The sequence below is a fragment of the Loxodonta africana genome, chromosome 11 (assembly GCF_030014295.1).
Source record: "Loxodonta africana isolate mLoxAfr1 chromosome 11, mLoxAfr1.hap2, whole genome shotgun sequence".
In the NCBI taxonomy this organism is placed as follows: Eukaryota; Metazoa; Chordata; class Mammalia; order Proboscidea; family Elephantidae; genus Loxodonta; species Loxodonta africana.
Window position 1 is genome coordinate 7,143,565 of NC_087352.1, and position 22,252 is coordinate 7,165,816.

The 22,252-nt window shown below is 44.3% G+C and overlaps 1 long non-coding RNA gene across 17 annotated transcripts in view; it reads left to right on the forward strand.

Moving 5' to 3' along the window:
• Positions 1-22,252, forward strand: part of LOC135232766 (uncharacterized) — a 116,073-nt gene that overhangs the window by 41,162 nt on the left and 52,659 nt on the right. For 15 of the 17 annotated variants that reach the window (XR_010323322.1, XR_010323327.1, XR_010323321.1 and 12 more), the window contains one exon: positions 1-22,252. This exon is cut by the window's left edge; it is cut by the window's right edge. This is a non-coding gene — a long non-coding RNA (uncharacterized LOC135232766). The other 2 variants (XR_010323325.1, XR_010323318.1) reach the window with 2 other exon arrangements.

The following is a 22,252-nucleotide window of genomic DNA, read 5'->3' on the forward strand; positions in this document are numbered from 1 at the left end:
TACACCCAGAGATCCTGAGCCCAACGGGAGAAGGAAGTCCCCACAGAACAGACGGCTAGACACATTCTACTTAGAAATAGGTTTATTTGGTTCTTTCAAATATGTCTTCTTGATCAGAAAGGCAGAGTTGGTAAAAAAAAAAAAAAAAACAAAAGGCTGAAAGTCTAGACTGAGTGGATAAGCTTCCTTGCAGTGGTTGAGGAGGGCCCAGGCGATCCAGCAGTTGAGGTTCACGAGAGCGGTAGAAAACCTTCCGCAAACGATGCAACTGACAGAGCGTCTGGTTGCCTCGGGCGTCGACGACAGTGGAAGATTTTAAACGTCAACGGTGCCCATCACACAGCGGTAGAGAGAACTTGTGGTTTCCTTGTCGATTCTGAATGCAGGACGCAGAATTTACAGACGAACCGTCCCTTTAGAACTGATGCGATCTTGTTCAGTACAGACTTAAGAATCTTCTTAATTAGATATCTAGACATCAGTTTTAAAAGCTCCTTTAGACACATCCTCAGTTTCTCCGGTCCAAGTATTGGAGTCCTCTCCATTACAGATGTACACATCTGTGTTAACCAAGTCGTTACCGGGTTCTGTGGAAAGGATACTACTTTGTCTCCTAGAAATACTCTTAACTTTTCCATGAGAGATTCCGTGGCTATACGCGTCAGAAAATCAACGGCCTTGTCTTTCATAAATGAAATCATTGAATCCAGGGAAAACATAATGAACTGGTCTGCTGGCTGCAGGCACAGGAATGGTTTAGGTCCCAGAGAGGGCTGCCTTTTAATACTACTAATGTCACACAGAAGCATGAGCTGCTGAGCAATTGTATGGTCAATGTTGACCATGAGAGCCAGCAATTTGACAACATGCCTTCATTGTCATCCTCGCTTCTTAACACTAGGAGAAAAGGTTGACTACAGGGAGCTGTAAGACTATTAGAGTTGAGGTTTCTGTCCTAAAAGCTGCTGCCAAGTGCTGGTGTTGGACAGACACATGACTCATCTCCTAGTTTCCTTGAGGTTTAAAATGAAAACCCATGCATACGAACGTTACTGTTGGTTAAGTGATATCCCAAACATATGAATGCTTCTGTTTAAAATGGTATCCCAAACATATGAATGTTTCCGTTGCTTTAAATGAAAACCTGTACATATGAATGGTACTTTTGGTTTAAATAATAACCCACATATATGAATGTTACTGTTGGTTCAAACGATAACCAATACATATGAACGTTACTGTTAGAGTTCAAGCCATGAACTCCCTATTTGTGTATGTTTATGGATGTAAGGATGTATTCCCCTGGGGATAATATTTTCCTTCCTCTGAGGAAAAATTAGTTTATAAAATCCCATAACATTTTTAGAAACATGCTTTAGTATTAGATTGCATATGCTCTCAAGCTAGAATTCAGCAGACTTTGTGTGAAAATGACAAAACTTTCTTGTATTATTCATCTGCTCTTATGAAGATGTTCTAATGATGCAATGTTTTCTTTAGCCTTCTGCCTGATCTACTAACAGCGAAATAGTCGACCACAGCAGCAGTTGTGCCTCTGCTTGAATTTGGTTCCTGTGTATCGTGGCCAAGGTATCACTTCCGGGAATCATCCTTCTTAGAGCTGTGTTGTGGTTCTGTACTTCACCGTGATATACGCTGCTGACATTGGAATGGAATCTTTCACTGTTTCTATGCCTCTCCACTGCACATTACCTCCCACAGCATTGATTCAGGTCATTGTCATCAGAAATGACAGATTTGACTTCAGACACTAAAAACCCATTGCTGTCAACTTGATTCAACTCATAGCGACCCTATTGGACAGAGTAGGATTGCCCCATAGGGTTTCCAAGGAGCGACTGGTGGATGCAAACTGCTGACATTTTGGTTACCAGCTGAGCTTTTAACAACTATACCAGCAGGGCTCCTATCCGCCCACAGATACCACTGGGAGAGCACTAGCTCTCATACTGGGCATGTGACACAACCTGAGTGCTCTGCCAGAAACACAATCCCAGTAAGAATGGCAAGGTAAGGCATGTACTACAATCAGCTGTTTCACATGAATCAGTGAGGTGAATCATTAGAATTGAACGTGCAAGCTCCCTCTTTATGGATAGAAATATGTGTGCTGTCTGTGTGTAATCTCTTCCTCCCTCTGAGAAAAATTCGATTATATAATCCCATGAGAATTTTTAGAAAGGTGCTTTAGTGTCTGATACCATACTGCTGTAGACCTCGGATTTGTTTGTCTTTCCGCGAAAACAACAAAATTTTCTTGGAAAGCTGGTCTGCTCTTAAAAAGAGAACGTAACAATAAAATGTTCACTTTGTGAGTATTCTGCAAAAAACAGAACAGCCAAACAAAATAGCGAATGTGCTACCGATTACAGGAGTTTTCCGGACTTTATGCTGACAATATCTTGTTCTCGGATCATCATGCAATATGTTCCAGATGAGGTTCTCTATAGTCATGTTGTTTCCAATGTTGACCTAGAACTCTTTCATCGTTGTGCATGCCACAGAAAGAATAAACTTTACTTTTCAATTGCGTTTACCCCTTCTGAAATGTTTCCTTTCTTAAGCTGCCTTCCTTTGGACCCTACCCCTTGCCACACGTCACTCCTCAAGCAGCTGTCTCTGCCCTGGTCCTAAGTTCTACGCCTCTCATCTAGTCATGATCGTACCCGCAACCACCCACCGTTTTTATATCTCAAACCTGGAGCTTCTCCTAGTGAGGCAGGTGGATCTCAAAGCCCCTTCAAGACTCGGACTCCCAGAAATGCAACCACTGAACACTCCCCAAATCTACAGCCCATCCAGGCTTAAGCCCTTCAAGTATCCCTCCCCACGACGGTGTCTCATCTCATTCATTCCCTCCCCTTTCAACTCTCTTTTTGTCAGCATCCAGCAGAGACCCTGAGCCTGATGATAACCCATGCATATGACTGCTGGTGTGGTTAAAGTGACAACAATTCCTATGAATATGGCTCTAATAGGAGAACTCATGGCAGAGAAGAACAACTGTGTAAGCACCGCCTGCAGCGTGAGTTTCTGTTAAGGGAAAAGGGCGACAACTTGTGTGAAAGTACAATCAAGGAATGATGCAACCGAGAAAGACTCAAATGTATTTCAAAACCTGAATGGATAGAGAAAGTGGAAAAGCATTCACACAAAGGGAATTTGACATGCCCAGGTCACAGCTGGATCCGATTTGTTGGGTTTATGCATAAACAAGTTTTCAAGGGGCTTTCTATCAAATGTTGTAGTGAGGCCAAAGGAGGATTCAGTTTGCATCTTAAGAAGACACAACATTTCCTTGGATTCCTACAGTTTGGGGTTGAACTGGGTCCCACAGAAGACATGCCGGAATCCAGGAGGACAGGTATCTCTCTGCCCCTGAAACATAAGCTCCTCTTGGCTCCCTCAGGATAGGTTCTTCTCAGCCCCCTTAGAACAGCATCCTTTCCCATAAGGTATTTCTTGTCCTGGAGAGCAATATGAAGTGCCTAAGACCCACAGCAGGAGGTCATCCTGAGGCAAGGGGGTCAGGGAGCCACCGGCATCGGAAAAGGGCACGAAAACCACAGGGCACAGTGTAGGGAAGGGGAGATCAAGAACATCTCAGTCAAGTCCTTCTGCGGCAAGATGGGAGTCTCTAGGTCAGAGAACTCCGAAGGCATCAGTACCTCAGAGCCCTCACAACTACAGGGTTTTGTCTTATGGAGCAACTCAGGCATACTTGTGGTGTCTCTGTTAACAGCAGAACGGGGAGCCGAGACCAACCTGTAGCGCATCTCTTACAGCAACGCCAGGTAGTTCACACTCACTTGTGGAGTCTCTGTTACAACAAGACTAGGGGAGTGAAACCCAGTTGTAGAGCCTCTGTTATAAGTGGGCCAAGGAACGCACAACCACTTGTGGTCTGTCCCTTATTCCTGGGCCAGGCAACTCAAACTTACTTGTTGTATCTTTATTACAACACTGCCAGGGAGCTCACACCCACTCGTGGTGTCTCTAGTACAGCAGGACCCGGTAACTCACACCCAATGTAGTGTCCGTATAACAGCAGGGCCAGGGAGCTCACATAAAATGTGGTGTCTCTGTTAGAGCAGGACCAGGAATCTCACACCCAATGTGGTGTCTCTAGTGTAGCATGTCCAGGGAGCTGACACCCACTTGTGGCGTCTCTCTTACAGCAAGAATAGGGAGCTCACGCCCACTTGTGGTGTCTCTGTTATAGTAGCACCAGGGGATACAGACACACTGCTGGTGTCTCTGTTAGAACAGAACCAGGGAGCTAAGACCCACCTGTTAAATATAACCTTCTCTATAGTCAGGCAGCTGGACATTGAATAAGGACAATGGAAGAAGAATTGATGCTTTTTAATAGGGTGTTGGTGAAGAATATTGAATATGCCATGGACTGCCAGAAGAACGAACAAATAAATCTCTCCTGGAAGAAGTACAGTCAGATGCTCATTAGTAGTGAGAATGGTGAGACTTCATGTCACATACTTTGCACATGTTGTCGGGAGGAACCAGTCCCTGGGAGGAACCAGGAACATGTCAGGACATGTCCTGGAGGAACATCATGCTTGGTAGACTAGAGGGTCCATGAAAGTGAGGCAGACCCTCAACAAGATGGATTGACACAGTGGCCGCAACAATGGTCTCAAGCATAACAAGCATTGTGAGGACGGCACAGGACAGTGCACTGTTCGCTGTCAGTTGGAACCGGCTCTGTAGCACCTAACAACAACATATTCATGTTACTTTCAATGCTGCCCTAGAAATTTTTTCAGTGTAGTTCATATCACAGAAAGAATCCAAATTTCCTCGTCAGTTGACTCCTTTAAGGCATTTACCCCTCTAGATTTCCTCTCTCAGTCCTCCCTCCTTTGGACTCCACCGCTTGCTCCCCACACCCCAATCCGAAAAACTGATGTCTCTACTCTAGTCCTGGTTTCCACAGCTCCCCTCTAACCATTAATGTACCATCAACCCACTCACAGTTGTACTTATCCCATATGGAGCTTCCCATAATGAGAAAGGAGCATCTCAAAGCCCTTTCAAAGCTCTGTCTCCCAGAATTTCAATGACTGAACCCCCCCAATCTCTAAAACCCATCCAGGCTCAAGCCTTTCAAGAAGTCCTCCCCTCTAAAGTCTCTCATCTCACCTGTTTCCTCCAGCTGAGCCCCCTCTCTTCATCTCGGTACACCCAGAGATCCTGAGCCCAACGGGAGAAGGAAGTCCCCACAGAACAGACCGCTAGACACATTCTACTTAGAAATAGGTTTATTTGGTTCTTTCAAATATGTCTTCTTGATCAGAAAGGCAGAGTTGGTAAAAAAAAAAAAAAAACAAAAGGCTGAAAGTCTAGACTGAGTGGATAAGCTTCCTTGCAGTGGTTGAGGAGGGCCCAGGCGATCCAGCAGTTGAGGTTCACGAGAGCGGTAGAAAACCTTCCGCAAACGATGCAACTGACAGAGCGTCTGGTTGCCTCGGGCGTCGACGACAGTGGAAGATTTTAAACGTCAACGGTGCCCATCACACAGCGGTAGAGAGAACTTGTGGTTTCCTTGTCGATTCTGAATGCAGGACGCAGAATTTACAGACAAACAGTCCCTTTAGAACTGATGCGATCTTGTTCAGTACAGACTTAAGAATCTGCTTAATTAGATATCTAGACATCAGTTTTAAAAGCTCCTTTAGACACATCCTCAGTTTCTCCGGTCCAAGTATTGGAGTCCTCTCCATTACAGATGTACACATCTGTGTTAACCAAGTCGTTACCGGGTTCTGTGGAAAGGATACTACTTTGTCTCCTAGAAATACTCTTAACTTTTCCATGAGAGATTCCGTGGCTATACGCGTCAGAAAATCAACGGCCTTGTCTTTCATAAATGAAATCATTGAATCCAGGGAAAACATAATGAACTGGTCTGCTGGCTGCAGGCACAGGAATGGTTTAGGTCCCAGAGAGGGCTGCCTTTTAATACTACTAATGTCACACAGAAGCATGAGCTGCTGAGCAATTGTATGGTCAATGTTGACCATGAGAGCCAGCAATTTGACAACATGCCTTCATTGTCATCCTCGCTTCTTAACACTAGGAGAAAAGGTTGACTACAGGGAGCTGTAAGACTATTAGAGTTGAGGTTTCTGTCCTAAAAGCTGCTGCCAAGTGCTGGTGTTGGACAGACACATGACTCATCTCCTAGTTTCCTTGAGGTTTAAAATGAAAACCCATACATACGAACGTTACTGTTGGTTAAGTGATATCCCAAACATATGAATGCTTCTGTTTAAAATGGTATCCCAAACATATGAATGTTTCCGTTGCTTTAAATGAAAATCTGTACATATGAATGGTACTTTTGGTTTAAATAATAACCCACATATATGAATGTTACTGTTGGTTCAAACGATAACCAATACATATGAACGTTACTGTTAGAGTTCAAGCCATGAACTCCCTATTTGTGTATGTTTATGGATGTAAGGATGTATTCCCCTGGGGATAATATTTTCCTTCCTCTGAGGAAAAATTAGTTTATAAAATCCCATAACATTTTTAGAAACATGCTTTAGTATTAGATTGCATATGCTCTCAAGCTAGAATTCAGCAGACTTTGTGTGAAAATGACAAAACTTTCTTGTATTATTCATCTGCTCTTATGAAGATGTTCTAATGATGCAATGTTTTCTTTAGCCTTCTGCCTGATCTACTAACAGCGAAATAGTCGACCACAGCAGCAGTTGTGCCTCTGCTTGAATTTGGTTCCTGTGTATCGTGGCCAAGGTATCACTTCCGGGAATCATCCTTCTTAGAGCTGTGTTGTGGTTCTGTACTTCACCGTGATATACGCTGCTGACATTGGAATGGAATCTTTCACTGTTTCTATGCCTCTCCACTGCACATTACCTCCCACAGCATTGATTCAGGTCATTGTCATCAGAAATGACAGATTTGACTTCAGACACTAAAAACCCATTGCTGTCAACTTGATTCAACTCATAGCGACCCTATTGGACAGAGTAGGATTGCCCCATAGGGTTTCCAAGGAGCGACTGGTGGATGCAAACTGCTGACATTTTGGTTACCAGCTGAGCTTTTAACAACTATACCAGCAGGGCTCCTATCCGCCCACAGATACCACTGGGAGAGCACTAGCTCTCATACTGGGCATGTGACACAACCTGAGTGCTCTGCCAGAAACACAATCCCAGTAAGAATGGCAAGGTAAGGCATGTACTACAATCAGCTGTTTCACATGAATCAGTGAGGTGAATCATTAGAATTGAACGTGCAAGCTCCCTCTTTATGGATAGAAATATGTGTGCTGTCTGTGTGTAATCTCTTCCTCCCTCTGAGAAAAATTCGATTATATAATCCCATGAGAATTTTTAGAAAGGTGCTTTAGTGTCTGATACCATACTGCTGTAGACCTCGGATTTGTTTGTCTTTCCGCGAAAACAACAAAATTTTCTTGGAAAGCTGGTCTGCTCTTAAAAAGAGAACGTAACAATAAAATGTTCACTTTGTGAGTATTCTGCAAAAAACAGAACAGCCAAACAAAATAGCGAATGTGCTACCGATTACAGGAGTTTTCCGGACTTTATGCTGACAATATCTTGTTCTCGGATCATCATGCAATATGTTCCAGATGAGGTTCTCTATAGTCATGTTGTTTCCAATGTTGACCTAGAACTTTTTCATCGTTGTGCATGCCACAGAAAGAATAAACTTTACTTTTCAATTGCGTTTACCCCTTCTGAAATGTTTCCTTTCTTAAGCTGCCTTCCTTTGGACCCTACCCCTTGCCACACGTCACTCCTCAAGCAGCTGTCTCTGCCCTGGTCCTAAGTTCTACGCCTCTCATCTAGTCATGATCGTACCCGCAACCACCCACCGTTTTTATATCTCAAACCTGGAGCTTCTCCTAGTGAGGCAGGTGGATCTCAAAGCCCCTTCAAGACTCGGACTCCCAGAAATGCAACCACTGAACACTCCCCAAATCTACAGCCCATCCAGGCTTAAGCCCTTCAAGTATCCCTCCCCACGACGGTGTCTCATCTCATTCATTCCCTCCCCTTTCAACTCTCTTTTTGTCAGCATCCAGCAGAGACCCTGAGCCTGATGATAACCCATGCATATGACTGCTGGTGTGGTTAAAGTGACAACAATTCCTATGAATATGGCTCTAATAGGAGAACTCATGGCAGAGAAGAACAACTGTGTAAGCACCGCCTGCAGCGTGAGTTTCTGTTAAGGGAAAAGGGCGACAACTTGTGTGAAAGTACAATCAAGGAATGATGCAACCGAGAAAGACTCAAATGTATTTCAAAACCTGAATGGATAGAGAAAGTGGAAAAGCATTCACACAAAGGGAATTTGACATGCCCAGGTCACAGCTGGATCCGATTTGTTGGGTTTATGCATAAACAAGTTTTCAAGGGGCTTTCTATCAAATGTTGTAGTGAGGCCAAAGGAGGATTCCGTTTGCATCTTAAGAAGACACAACATTTCCTTGGATTCCTACAGTTTGGGGTTGAACTGGGTCCCACAGAAGACATGCCGGAATCCAGGAGGACAGGTATCTCTCTGCCCCTGAAACATAAGCTCCTCTTGGCTCCCTCAGGATAGGTTCTTCTCAGCCCCCTTAGAACAGCATCCTTTCCCATAAGGTATTTCTTGTCCTGGAGAGCAATATGAAGTGCCTAAGACCCACAGCAGGAGGTCATCCTGAGGCAAGGGGGTCAGGGAGCCACCGGCATCGGAAAAGGGCACGAAAACCACAGGGCACAGTGTAGGGAAGGGGAGATCAAGAACATCTCAGTCAAGTCCTTCTGCGGCAAGATGGGAGTCTCTAGGTCAGAGAACTCCGAAGGCATCAGTACCTCAGAGCCCTCACAACTACAGGGTTTTGTCTTATGGAGCAACTCAGGCATACTTGTGGTGTCTCTGTTAACAGCAGAACGGGGAGCCGAGACCAACCTGTAGCGCATCTCTTACAGCAACGCCAGGTAGTTCACACTCACTTGTGGAGTCTCTGTTACAACAAGACTAGGGGAGTGAAACCCAGTTGTAGAGCCTCTGTTATAAGTGGGCCAAGGAACGCACAACCACTTGTGGTCTGTCCCTTATTCCTGGGCCAGGCAACTCAAGCTTACTTGTTGTATCTTTATTACAACACTGCCAGGGAGCTCACACCCACTCGTGGTGTCTCTAGTACAGCAGGACCCGGTAACTCACACCCAATGTAGTGTCCGTATAACAGCAGGGCCAGGGAGCTCACATAAAATGTGGTGTCTCTGTTAGAGCAGGACCAGGAATCTCACACCCAATGTGGTGTCTCTAGTGTAGCATGTCCAGGGAGCTGACACCCACTTGTGGCGTCTCTCTTACAGCAAGAATAGGGAGCTCACGCCCACTTGTGGTGTCTCTGTTATAGTAGCACCAGGGGATACAGACACACTGCTGGTGTCTCTGTTAGAACAGAACCAGGGAGCTAAGACCCACCTGTTAAATATAACCTTCTCTATAGTCAGGCAGCTGGACATTGAATAAGGACAATGGAAGAAGAATTGATGCTTTTTAATAGGGTGTTGGTGAAGAATATTGAATATGCCATGGACTGCCAGAAGAACGAACAAATAAATCTCTCCTGGAAGAAGTACAGTCAGATGCTCATTAGTAGTGAGAATGGTGAGACTTCATGTCACATACTTTGCACATGTTGTCGGGAGGAACCAGTCCCTGGGAGGAACCAGGAACATGTCAGGACATGTTGTCCTGGAGGAACATCATGCTTGGTAGACTAGAGGGTCCATGAAAGTGAGGCAGACCCTCAACAAGATGGACTGACACTGTGGCTGCAACAAAGGTCTCAAGCATAACAGGCATTGTGAGGATGGCACACGGCAGTGCACTGTTCGCTGTGAGTTGGAACCGGCTCTGCAGCACTGAACAACAACATATTCACGTTACTTTCAATGCTGACCTAGAAATTCTTCAGTGTAGTTTATGTCACAGAAAGAATCCAAATTTCCTCCTCAGGTGACTCATTTAAGCCATTTACCCCTCTAGATTTCCTCTCTCAGTCCTCCCTCCTTTGGACTCCACCGCTTGCTCCCCACACCCCAATCCGAAAAACTGATGTCTCTACTCTAGTCCTGGTTCCCACAGCTCCCCTCTAATCATTAATGTACCGTCAACCCCCTCACAGTAGTACTTATCCCATATGGAGCTTCCCATATTTAGAACGGAGCATCTCAAAGCCCTTTCAAAGCTCTGTCTCCCAGAATTTCAATGACTGAAACCCCCAATCTCTAAAACCCATCCAGGCTCAAGCCTTTCAAGAAGTCCTCCCCTCTAAAGTCTCTCATCTCACCTGTTTCCTCCAGCTGAGCCCCCTCTCTTCATCACCATACAGCCAGAGATCCTGAGCCCAACGGGAGAAGGACGTCCCCACAGAACAGACGGCTAGACACATTCTACTTAGAAATAGGTTTATTTGGTTCTTTCAAATATGTCTTCTTGATCAGAAAGGCAGAGTTGGTAAAAAAGAAAAGACAAAAATGCTGAAAGTCTACACTGAGTGGATAAGCTTCCTTGCAGTGGTTGAGGAGGGCCCAGGAGATCCAGCAGTTGAGGATCACGAGAGCGGTAGAAAACCTTCCGCAAACGATGCAACTGACAGAGCATCTGGTTGCCTCGGGCGTCGACGGCAGTGGAAGATTTTAAATGTCAACGGTGCCCATCACACAGCGGTAGAGAGAACTTGTGGTTTCCTTGTCGATTCTGAATGCAGGACGGAGAATTTACTAAGAGTCCCTGTAGAACTGATGCGGTCTTGTTCAGTACAGACTTAAGAATCTGCTTAATTAGATATCTAGACATCAGTTCTAAAAGCTCCTTTAGACACATCCTCAGTGTCTCCGGTCCAAGTATTGGAGTCCTCTCCATTACAGATGTACACATCTGTGTCAACCAAGTCGTTACCGGGTTCTGTGGAAAGGATACTACTTTGTCTCCTAGAAATACTCTTAATTTTTCCATGAGAGATTCAGTGGCTATATGCGTCAGAAAATCAATGGCCTTGTCTTTCATAAATGAAATCATTGAATCCAGGGAAAACATAATGAACTGGTCTGGTGGCTGCAGGCACAGGAATGGTTTAGGTCCCTTTAGAGAGGGCTGCCTTTTAAAGAAGTACTTAATAATACGAATGTCACACATAAGCACAAACTCCCGAGCAATTGTATACTGATCATGTTGACCATGAGAGCTAGCAATTTGACAACATGCCTCCATCGTCATCCTTGCTTCTTAACACTAGGAGAAAAGGTTGATTACAAGGAGCTGTAAGACTACTGGAGTTGAGGTTTCTGTCCTAAAAGCTGCTGCCAAGTGCTGGTGTTAGACAGACACAGGACTCATCTCCTAGTTTCCTTGGGGTTTAAAACGAAAACCCATACATATGAACGTTACTGTTGGTTAAATGATATCCCAAACATATGAATGCTTCTGTTGATTAAAATGGTATCCCAAACATATGAATTTTATTGTTGCTTTAAATGAAAATCTGTACACGTGAATGCTACTTTTGATTGAAATAATAACCCACATATATGAATGTTACTGTGGGTGAAAATGATAACCAATACATATGAAGATTACTGTTAGAGTTCAAGCCATGAACTCCCTATTTGTGTATGTTTATGGATGTAAGGACGTATTCTCCTGGAGATAATATTTTCCTTCCTCTGAGGAAAAGTTAGATTATGAAATCCCAAAATATTTAAGAAACATAGTTGAGCAAGAGCTATTATACTACCGTCAAGCTAGAATTCGGTAGTCTCTGTGTGAAAATGACAAAACTTTCTCATATTATCGGTCTGTTAGTAAAAAGGTGCTGTGACTATACAACGTTTTCTTTAGCCTTCTGCCCAATCTATTAACAGCGAAATAGTCGACCACAGCAGCAGCTGTGCCTCTGCTTGAATTTTGTTCCTGTGTCACGTGGTCAAAGCATCATTTCCTGGAATCACTCTTGTCGCAGCTGCGTTAGGGCTCTCTTCTTGGGTGTGACGTACACTGCTGACGTTGAAATAGAAACTTTCATTATTTCCATAATGGCACACTTCCCGTTCCCTCCTACAGGTCGGTGTCATTAGAAATGACAAATTTTATTTTAGACACTATCCTCCCACAGATAGCGTTGGGAAAGCATCAGCCCTCATACTGCTCACGTAACGTGACTTACATGCTCTGCCAGAAACACAACCCCGGCAAGAACGTCCAGGTAGGGCATGTACTAGAGCCCAGCTCTTTCACATGAATCAGTGAGCTGAATCATTAGACTTGAAGGTGCAAGTTCCCTCTTTGTGTGTGTTTATGGATATGAATATGTGTTCTGTGTGTAATATTTTTCTCCCACCGGGAAAAATTAGATTATATAATCACATAACAGTTGTTTGAAAGGTGGTCTCGTGTCAGATGCCATACTGCTGTAGAGCTAGACTTTGTCTGTCTGTGAAAATGACAACATTTTCTTGGAAAGCTGGTCTGCTCTTAAAAAGGGGTTGCCAAAAGAAAATGTTTTCGTTTACCTTGTAAGTATTCTGCAAACAACAAAACAGCCAACGTGCTACTGATTACAGGAGTTTTCTGTACTTGAAGTTGACAGTCTCATGTTCTTGAATCGTTACACAATTTGTTACAGATAAGGTTCTCTATAGTCATGTTGCTTCCAGTGTTGACCTGGAAGTCTTTCATTGTTGTGCATGCCACAGAAAGAATAAACTGTACCGCTGAGTCGCATCGTTTCCGGTATGATCCTCCCTGGAATGTTTCCTTTCCCAATGGACCCACCTTTAGACCCTACCGTTTGTAAGACTTCAGCCCTCAAAGATGCTGTCTATATTCTGGTCCTCAATTCCATACCTCCCATCTAATCATAAACGTACCCTCAACCACCCACCTGGAGCTTCTCCTAGTGAGGCAGGTGGACCTCAAAGCCCCTTCAAGGTTTTGACTCCAAGATGTCAGCCGCTGGACCCTCCCCAACTCTAAAGCCCATCCAGGCTGAAGCCTTTCAAGCACCCCTCCACATGAAAGTGTCTCATCTCATTGATTCCCTCCACTTTGAACTCTCTTTTTGTCAGCATCCAGCAGAGACCCTGAGCCTGATGATAACCCATGCTGATGACTGCTGGTGTGGTGAAAGTGACAACAATTTCCTATGAATATGGCTCTAATAGGAGAAATCATGGCAGAGAAGAACAACTGTGGAAGCACTGCCTGCAGGGTGAGTTTCTGTTAAGGGAAAGGTGGGGGGCAATTTGTGTTAAAGTACAATCAAGGGGTGATGCAGAATGAGAAAGGCTAAAGGGTATTTCACAACCTGAAAGGATGTAGAAATTTGAAAAGCATTCACACAAAGGGAGTTTTACATGTCCAGGTCAAAGCTGGATCAGATTTCTTGGGTCAATGCATAAAACTCTCTTCAAATAATGCAGTGAAGCCAAAGGAGCATTCGGTTTCCATCTTAAGAAGACACAATACTTCCTTGGATTCCTACAGTTTGGGGTTGAATTGAGTCTCACAGAAGACATGCCGGAATCCATGAGGACAGGTATCTCTCTACCCTCTGAGGGCAAGTTCCTCTTGGCTTCCTCAGGATAGGCTCCTCTTGGCCCCCTGAGAACAGGACCCTTTACCAGAAGGTCTTTATTACCCTTGAGAACAGTATGAAGAGCCTAGGACCCACAGCAGAGGGTCATCCTGAGGCAAGGGGGTCTGGGAGCCAACAGAGAGGGGAAAGGGCATGAAAACCACAGGGCAGAATATAGAAAAGGGGAGCTCAAGAACACCTTACCCAAGTCCTTCTGCGGCAAGGTGAGGAGTCCCTAGGTCAGAGAACACCAAGGACAGCAGCACCTTACAGTCTTTACAAGCATAGGGTTTTATCTTATGGAGGAACACAGGCCCATTTGTGGTGTCTCTGTTACTGCAGAATGGGCAGCTCAGATGAGCTTGTAGCATCTCTCTTACAGCAATGTTACGTAGTTCACACTCACTTGTGGAGTCTCTATTACAACAGTGCTAGGGGACTAAAGCCCACTTGGAGAATTTCTCTTACAACAGGGCGAGGGAACTGACACCCACTTGTGGCGTCTGTCTTAAAGCGAGAATAGGGAGCTCACGCCCACTTGTGGTGTCTCTGTTATAGTAGCACCAGGGGATACAGACACACTGCTGGTGTCTCTGTTAGAAAAGAAACAGGGAGCTCAGACCCACCTGTTAAATATAACCTTCTCTATAGTCATGCAGCTGGACATTGAATAAGGACAATGGAAGAAGAATTGATGCTTTTTAATAGGGTGTTGGTGAAGAGTATTGAACACACCATGGACTGCCAGAAGAACGAACAAATAAATCTCTCCTGGAAGAAGTACAGTCAGATGCTCATTAGTAGTGAGAATGGTGAGACTTCATGTCACATACTTTGCACATGTTGTCGGGAGGAACCAGTCCCTGGGAGGAACCAGGAACATGTCAGGACATGTCCTGAAGGAACATCATGCTTGGTAGACTAGAGGGTCCATGAAAGTGAGGCAGACCCTCAACAAGATGGATTGACACAGTGGCCGCAACAATGGTCTCAGGCATAACAAGCATTGTGAGGATGGCACAGGACAGTGCACTGTTCGCTGTCAGTTGGAACCGGCTCTGTAGCACCTGACAACAACATATTCATGTTACTTTCAATGCTGCCCTAGAAATTTTTCAGTGTAGTTTATGTCACAGAAAGAATCCAAATTTCCTCCTCAGGTGACTCATTTAAGCCATTTACCCCTCTAGATTTCCTCTCTCAGTCCTCCCTCCTTTGGACTCCACCGCTGGTTCCCCACACCCCAATCTGAAAAACTGATGTCTCTAGTCCTGGTTTCCACAGCTCCCCTCTAATCATTAATGTACCATGAACCCACTCACAGTTGTACTTATCCCATATGGAGCTTCCCATAATGAGAAAGGAGCATCTCAAGCCTTTTTAAAGCTCTGTCTTCTGGAACTTCAATGACTGAACGCCCTCCCCCCAATCTCTAAAACCCATCCAGGCTCAAGCCTTTCAAGAAGTCCTCCCCTCTAAAGTCTCTCATCTCACCTGTTTCCTCCAGCTGAGCCCCCTCTCTTCATCACCATACAGCCAGAGATCCTGAGCCCAACAGGAGAAGGAAGTCCCCAAAGAACAGACCGCTAGACACATTCTACTTAGAAATAGGTTTATTTGGTTCCTTCAAATATGTCTTCTTGATCAGAAAGGCAGAGTTGGTAAAAAAAAAAAAAAAAAAAAGGAAAGAAAAAGAAAAAAATGAGGAAAGTCTACACTGAGTGGATAAGCTTCCTTGCAGTGGTTGAGGAGGGCCCAGGAGATTCAGCAGTTGAGAATCACGAGAGCGGTAGAAAACCTTCCGCAAACGATGCAACTGACAGAGCGTCTGGTTACCTCGGGCGTCGACGACAGTGGAAGATTTTAAACGTCAACGGTGCCCATCACACAGCGGTAGAGAGAACTTGTGGTTTCCTTGTCGATTCTGAATGCAGGACGCAGAATTTACTGACAAACAGTTCCTGTAGAACTGATGCGGTCTTGTTCAGCACAGACTTAAGAATCTGCTTCATTAGATATCTAGACATCAGTTTTAAAAGCTCCTTTAGACACATCCTCAGTGTCTCCGGTCCAAGTATTGGAGTCCTCTCCATTACAGATGTACACATCTGTGTTAACCAAGTCGTTACCGGGTTCTGTGGAAAGGATACTACTTTGTCTCCTAGAAATACTCTTAATTTTTCCATGAGAGATTCAGTGGCTATATGTGTCAGAAAATCAATGGTCTTGTCTTTCATAAATGAAATCATTGAATCCAGGGAAAGCATAATGAACTGGTCTGCTGGCTGCAGGCACAGGAATGGTTTAGGTCCCTTTAGAGAGGGCTGCCTTTTAAAGAAGTACTTAATAATACTAATGTCACACATAAGCACAAACTTGCTTCCTAACACTAAAAGAAAAGGTTGACTATAAATAGGTATAAGACTATTACAGTTGAGGTTTCTGTTAAAAGCTGCTGCCAAGTGCTGGTGTCAGACACACAAAACAAAATCATCTAGTTTGCTTGAGGTTGAAAATGAAAACCCATACTTATGAACACTACTGTTGCTTAAATGATATCCCAACAATATGAATGTTACCGTTGCTTTAAATGCAAATCTGTACAAATGAATGTTACTTTTGGTTTAGAGAATAACCCACATATATGAATTTTAGTGTTGGTTCAAATCATAACCAATACATATGAATGTTACTGTTAGAGTTCAAGCCATAAACTCCCTATTTGTGTATGTTTATGGATGTAAGGATGTATTCCCCTGGGGATAATATTTTCCATCCTCTGAGGAAAAATTAGTCTATAAAATCCCATAACATTTTTAGAAACATTCTTTAGTATTAGATTGCATATGCTCTCAAGCTAGAATTCAGCAGACTTTGTGTGAAAATGACAAAACTTTCTTGTATTATTCATCTGCTCTTATGAAGATGTTCTAATGATGCAATGTTTTCTTTAGCCTTCTGCCTGATCTACTAACAGCGAAATAGTCGACCACAGCAGCAGTTGTGCCTCTGCTTGAACTTGGTTCCTGTGTATCGTGGCCAAGGTATCACTTCCGGGAACCATCCTTCTTAGAGCTGTGTTGTGGTTCTGTACTTCACCGTGATATACGCTGCTGACATTGGAATGGAATCTTTCACTGTTTCTATGCCTCTCCACTGCACATTACCTCCCACAGCATTGATTCAGGTCATTGTCATCAGAAATGACAGATTTGACTTCAGACACTAAAAACCTATTGCTGTCAACTTGATTCAACTCATAGCGACCCTATTGGACAGAGTAGGATTGCCCCATAGGGTTTCCAAGGAGCGACTGGTGGATGCAAACTGCTGACATTTTGGTTACCAGCTGAGCTTTTAACAACTATACCAGCAGGGCTCCTATCCGCCCACAGATACCACTGGGAGAGCACTAGCTCTCATACTGGGCATGTGACACAACCTGAGTGCTCTGCCAGAAACACAATCCCAGTAAGAATGGCAAGGTAGGGCATGTACTACAATCAGCTGTTTCACATGAATCAGTGAGTTGAATCATTAGAATTGAACGTGCAAACTCCCTCTTTATGGATAGAAATATGTGTGCTGTCTGTGTGTAATCTCTTCCTCCCTCTGAGAAAAATTCGATTATATAATCCCATGAGAATTTTTAGAAAGGTGCTTTAGTGTCTGATACCATACTGCTGTAGACCTCGGATTTGTTTGTCTTTCCGCGAAAACAACAAAATTTTCTTGGAAAGCTGGTCTGCTCTTAAAAAGAGAACGTAACAATAAAATGTTCACTTTGTGAGTATTCTGCAAAAAACAGAACAGCCAAACAAAATAGCGAATGTGCTACCGATTACAGGAGTTTTCCGGACTTTATGCTGACAGTATCTTGTTCTCGATTCATCGTGCAATATGTTCCAGATGAGGTTCTCTATAGGCATGTTGCTTCCAATGTTGACCTAGAACTCTTTCATCGTTGTGCATGCCACAGAAAGAATAAACTTTACTTTTCAATTGCGTTTACCCCTTCTGAAATGTTTCCTTTCTTAAGCTGCCTTCCTTTGGACCCTACCCCTTGCCACACCTCAGTCCTCAAGCAGCTGTCTCTGCCCTGGTCCTAAGTTCTACGCCTCTCATCTAATCATGATCGTACCCGCAACCACCCACCGTTTTTATATCCCAAACCTGGAGCTTCTCCTAGTGAGGCAGGTGGATCTCAAAGCCCCTTCAAGACTCGGACTCCCAGAAATGCAACCACTGAACACTCCCCAAATCTACAGCCCATCCAGGCTTAAGCCCTTCAAGTATCCCTCCCCACGACGGTGTCTCATCTCATTCATTCCCTCCCCTTTCAACTCTCTTTTTGTCAGCACCCAGCAGAGACCCTGAGCCTGATGATAACCCATGCATATGACTGCTGGTGTGGTTAAAGTGACAACAATTCCTATGAATATGGCTCTAATAGGAGAACTCATGGCAGAGAAGAACAACTGTGTAAGCACCGCCTGCAGCGTGAGTTTCTGTTAAGGGAAAAGGGCGACAACTTGTGTGAAAGTACAATCAAGGAATGATGCAACCGAGAAAGACTCAAATGTATTTCAAAACCTGAATGGATAGAGAAAGTGGAAAAGCATTCACACAAAGGGAATTTGACATGCCCAGGTCACAGCTGGATCCGATTTGTTGGGTTTATGCATAAACAAGTTTTCAAGGGGCTTTCTATCAAATGTTGTAGTGAGGCCAAAGGAGGATTCCGTTTCCATCTTAAGAAGACACAACATTTCCTTGGATTCCTACAGTTTGGGGTTGAATTGGGTCCCACAGAAGACATGCCGGAATCCAGGAGGACAGGTATCTCTCTGCCCCTGAAACATAAGCTCCTCTTGGCTCCCTCAGGATAGGTTCTTCTCAGCCCCCTTAGAACAGCATCCTTTCCCATAAGGTATTTCTTGTCCTGGAGAGCAGTATGAAGTGCCTAAGACCCACAGCAGGAGGTCATCCTGAGGCAAGGGGGTCAGGGAGCCACCGGCATCGGAAAAGGGCACGAAAACCACAGGGCACAGTGTAGGGAAGGGGAGATCAAGAACATCTCAGTCAAGTCCTTCTGCGGCAAGATGGGAGTCTCTAGGTCAGAGAACTCCGAAGGCATCAGTACCTCAGAGCCCTCACAACTACAGGGTTTTGTCTTATGGAGCAACTCAGGCATACTTGTGGTGTCTCTGTTAACAGCAGAACGGGGAGCCGAGACCAACCTGTAGCGCATCTCTTACAGCAACGCCAGGTAGTTCACACTCACTTGTGGAGTCTCTGTTACAACAAGACTAGGGGAGTGAAACCCAGTTGTAGAGCCTCTGTTATAAGTGGGCCAAGGAACGCACAACCACTTGTGGTCTGTCCCTTATTCCTGGGCCAGGCAACTCAAACTTACTTGTTGTATCTTTATTACAACACTGCCAGGGAGCTCACACCCACTCGTGGTGTCTCTAGTACAGCAGGACCCGGTAACTCACACCCAATGTAGTGTCCGTATAACAGCAGGGCCAGGGAGCTCACATAAAATGTGGTGTCTCTGTTAGAGCAGGACCAGGAATCTCACACCCAATGTGGTGTCTCTAGTGTAGCATGTCCAGGGAGCTGACACCCACTTGTGGCGTCTCTCTTACAGCAAGAATAGGGAGCTCACGCCCACTTGTGGTGTCTCTGTTATAGTAGCACCAGGGGATACAGACACACTGCTGGTGTCTCTGTTAGAACAGAACCAGGGAGCTAAGACCCACCTGTTAAATATAACCTTCTCTATAGTCAGGCAGCTGGACATTGAATAAGGACAATGGAAGAAGAATTGATGCTTTTTAATAGGGTGTTGGTGAAGAATATTGAATATGCCATGGACTGCCAGAAGAACGAACAAATAAATCTCTCCTGGAAGAAGTACAGTCAGATGCTCATTAGTAGTGAGAATGGTGAGACTTCATGTCACATACTTTGCACATGTTGTCGGGAGGAACCAGTCCCTGGGAGGAACCAGGAACATGTCAGGACATGTCCTGGAGGAACATCATGCTTGGTAGACTAGAGGGTCCATGAAAGTGAGGCAGACCCTCAACAAGATGGATTGACACAGTGGCCGCAAAAATGGTCTCAAGCATAACAAGCATTGTGAGGACGGCACAGGACAGTGCACTGTTCGCTGTCAGTTGGAACCGGCTCTGTAGCACCTAACAACAACATATTCATGTTACTTTCAATGCTGCCCTAGAAGTTTTTTCAGTGTAGTTCATGTCACAGAAAGAATCCAAATTTCCTCGTCAGTTGACTCCTTTAAGGCATTTACCCCTCTAGATTTCCTCTCTCAGTCCTCCCTCCTTTGGACTCCACCGCTTGCTCCCCACACCCCAATCCGAAAAACTGATGTCTCTACTCTAGTCCTGGTTTCCACAGCTCCCCTCTAACCATTAATGTACCATCAGCCCACTCACAGTTGTACTTATCCCATATGGAGCTTCCCATAATGAGAAAGGAGCATCTCAAAGCCCTTTCAAAGCTCTGTCTCCCAGAATTTCAATGACTGAACCCCCCCCAATCTCTAAAACCCATCCAGGCTCAAGCCTTTCAAGAAGTCCTCCCCTCTAAAGTCTCTCATCTCACCTGTTTCCTCCAGCTGAGCCCCCTCTCTTCATCTCGGTACACCCAGCGATCCTGAGCCCAACGGGAGAAGGAAGTCCCCACAGAACAGACGGCTAGACACATTCTACTTAGAAATAGGTTTATTTGGTTCTTTCAAATATGTCTTCTTGATCAGAAAGGCAGAGTTGGTAAAAAAAAAAAAAAAAAAACAAAAGGCTGAAAGTCTAGACTGAGTGGATAAGCTTCCTTGCAGTGGTTGAGGAGGGCCCAGGCGATCCAGCAGTTGAGGTTCACGAGAGCGGTAGAAAACCTTCCGCAAACGATGCAACTGACAGAGCGTCTGGTTGCCTCGGGCGTCGACGACAGTGGAAGATTTTAAACGTCAACGGTGCCCACCACACAGCGGTAGAGAGAACTTGTGGTTTCCTTGTCGATTCTGAATGCAGGACGCAGAATTTACAGACGAACCGTCCCTTTAGAACTGATGCGATCTTGTTCAGTACAGACTTAAGAATCTTCTTAATTAGATATCTAGACATCAGTTTTAAAAGCTCCTTTAGACACATCCTCAGTTTCTCCGGTCCAAGTATTGGAGTCCTCTCCATTACAGATGTACACATCTGTGTTAACCAAGTCGTTACCGGGTTCTGTGGAAAGGATACTACTTTGTCTCCTAGAAATACTCTTAACTTTTCCATGAGAGATTCCGTGGCTATACGCGTCAGAAAATCAACGGCCTTGTCTTTCATAAATGAAATCATTGAATCCAGGGAAAACATAATGAACTGGTCTGCTGGCTGCAGGCACAGGAATGGTTTAGGTCCCAGAGAGGGCTGCCTTTTAATACTACTAATGTCACACAGAAGCATGAACTGCTGAGCAATTGTATGGTCAATGTTGACCATGAGAGCCAGCAATTTGACAACATGCCTTCATCGTCATCCTCGCTTCTTAACACTAGGAGAAAAGGTTGACTACAGGGAGCTGTAAGACTATTAGAGTTGAGGTTTCTGTCCTAAAAGCTGCTGCCAAGTGCTGGTGTTGGACAGACACATGACTCATCTCCTAGTTTCCTTGAGGTTTAAAATGAAAACCCATACATACGAACGTTACCGTTGGTTAAATGATATCCCAAACATATGAATGCTTCTGTTGATTAAAACGGTATCCCAAACATATGAATGTTTCCGTTGCTTTAAATGAAAATCTGTACATATGAATGGTACTTTTGGTTTAAATAATAACCCACATATATGAATGTTACTGTTGGTTCAAACGATAACCAATACATATGAACGTTACTGTTAGAGTTCAAGCCATGAACTCCCTATTTGTGTATGTTTATGGATGTAAGGATGTATTCCCCTGGGGATAGTATTTTCCTTCCTCTGAGGAAAAATTAGTTTATAAAATCCCATAACATTTTTAGAAACATGCTTTAGTATTAGATTGCATATGCTCTCAAGCTAGAATTCAGCAGACTTTGTGTGAAAATGACAAAACTTTCTTGTATTATTCATCTGCTCTTATGAAGATGTTCTAATGATGCAATGTTTTCTTTAGCCTTCTGCCTGATCTACTAACAGCGAAATAGTCGACCACAGCAGCAGTTGTGCCTCTGCTTGAACTTGGTTCCTGTGTATCGTGGCCAAGGTATCACTTCCGGGAATCATCCTTCTTAGAGCTGTGTTGTGGTTCTGTACTTCACCGTGATGTACGCTGCTGACATTGGAATGGAATCTTTCACTGTTTCTATGCCTCTCCACTGCACATTACCTCCCACAGCATTGATTCAGGTCATTGTCATCAGAAATGACAGATTTGACTTCAGACACTAAAAACCTATTGCTGTCAACTTGATTCAACTCATAGCGACCCTATTGGACAGAGTAGGATTGCCCCATAGGGTTTCCAAGGAGCGACTGGTGGATGCAAACTGCTGACATTTTGGTT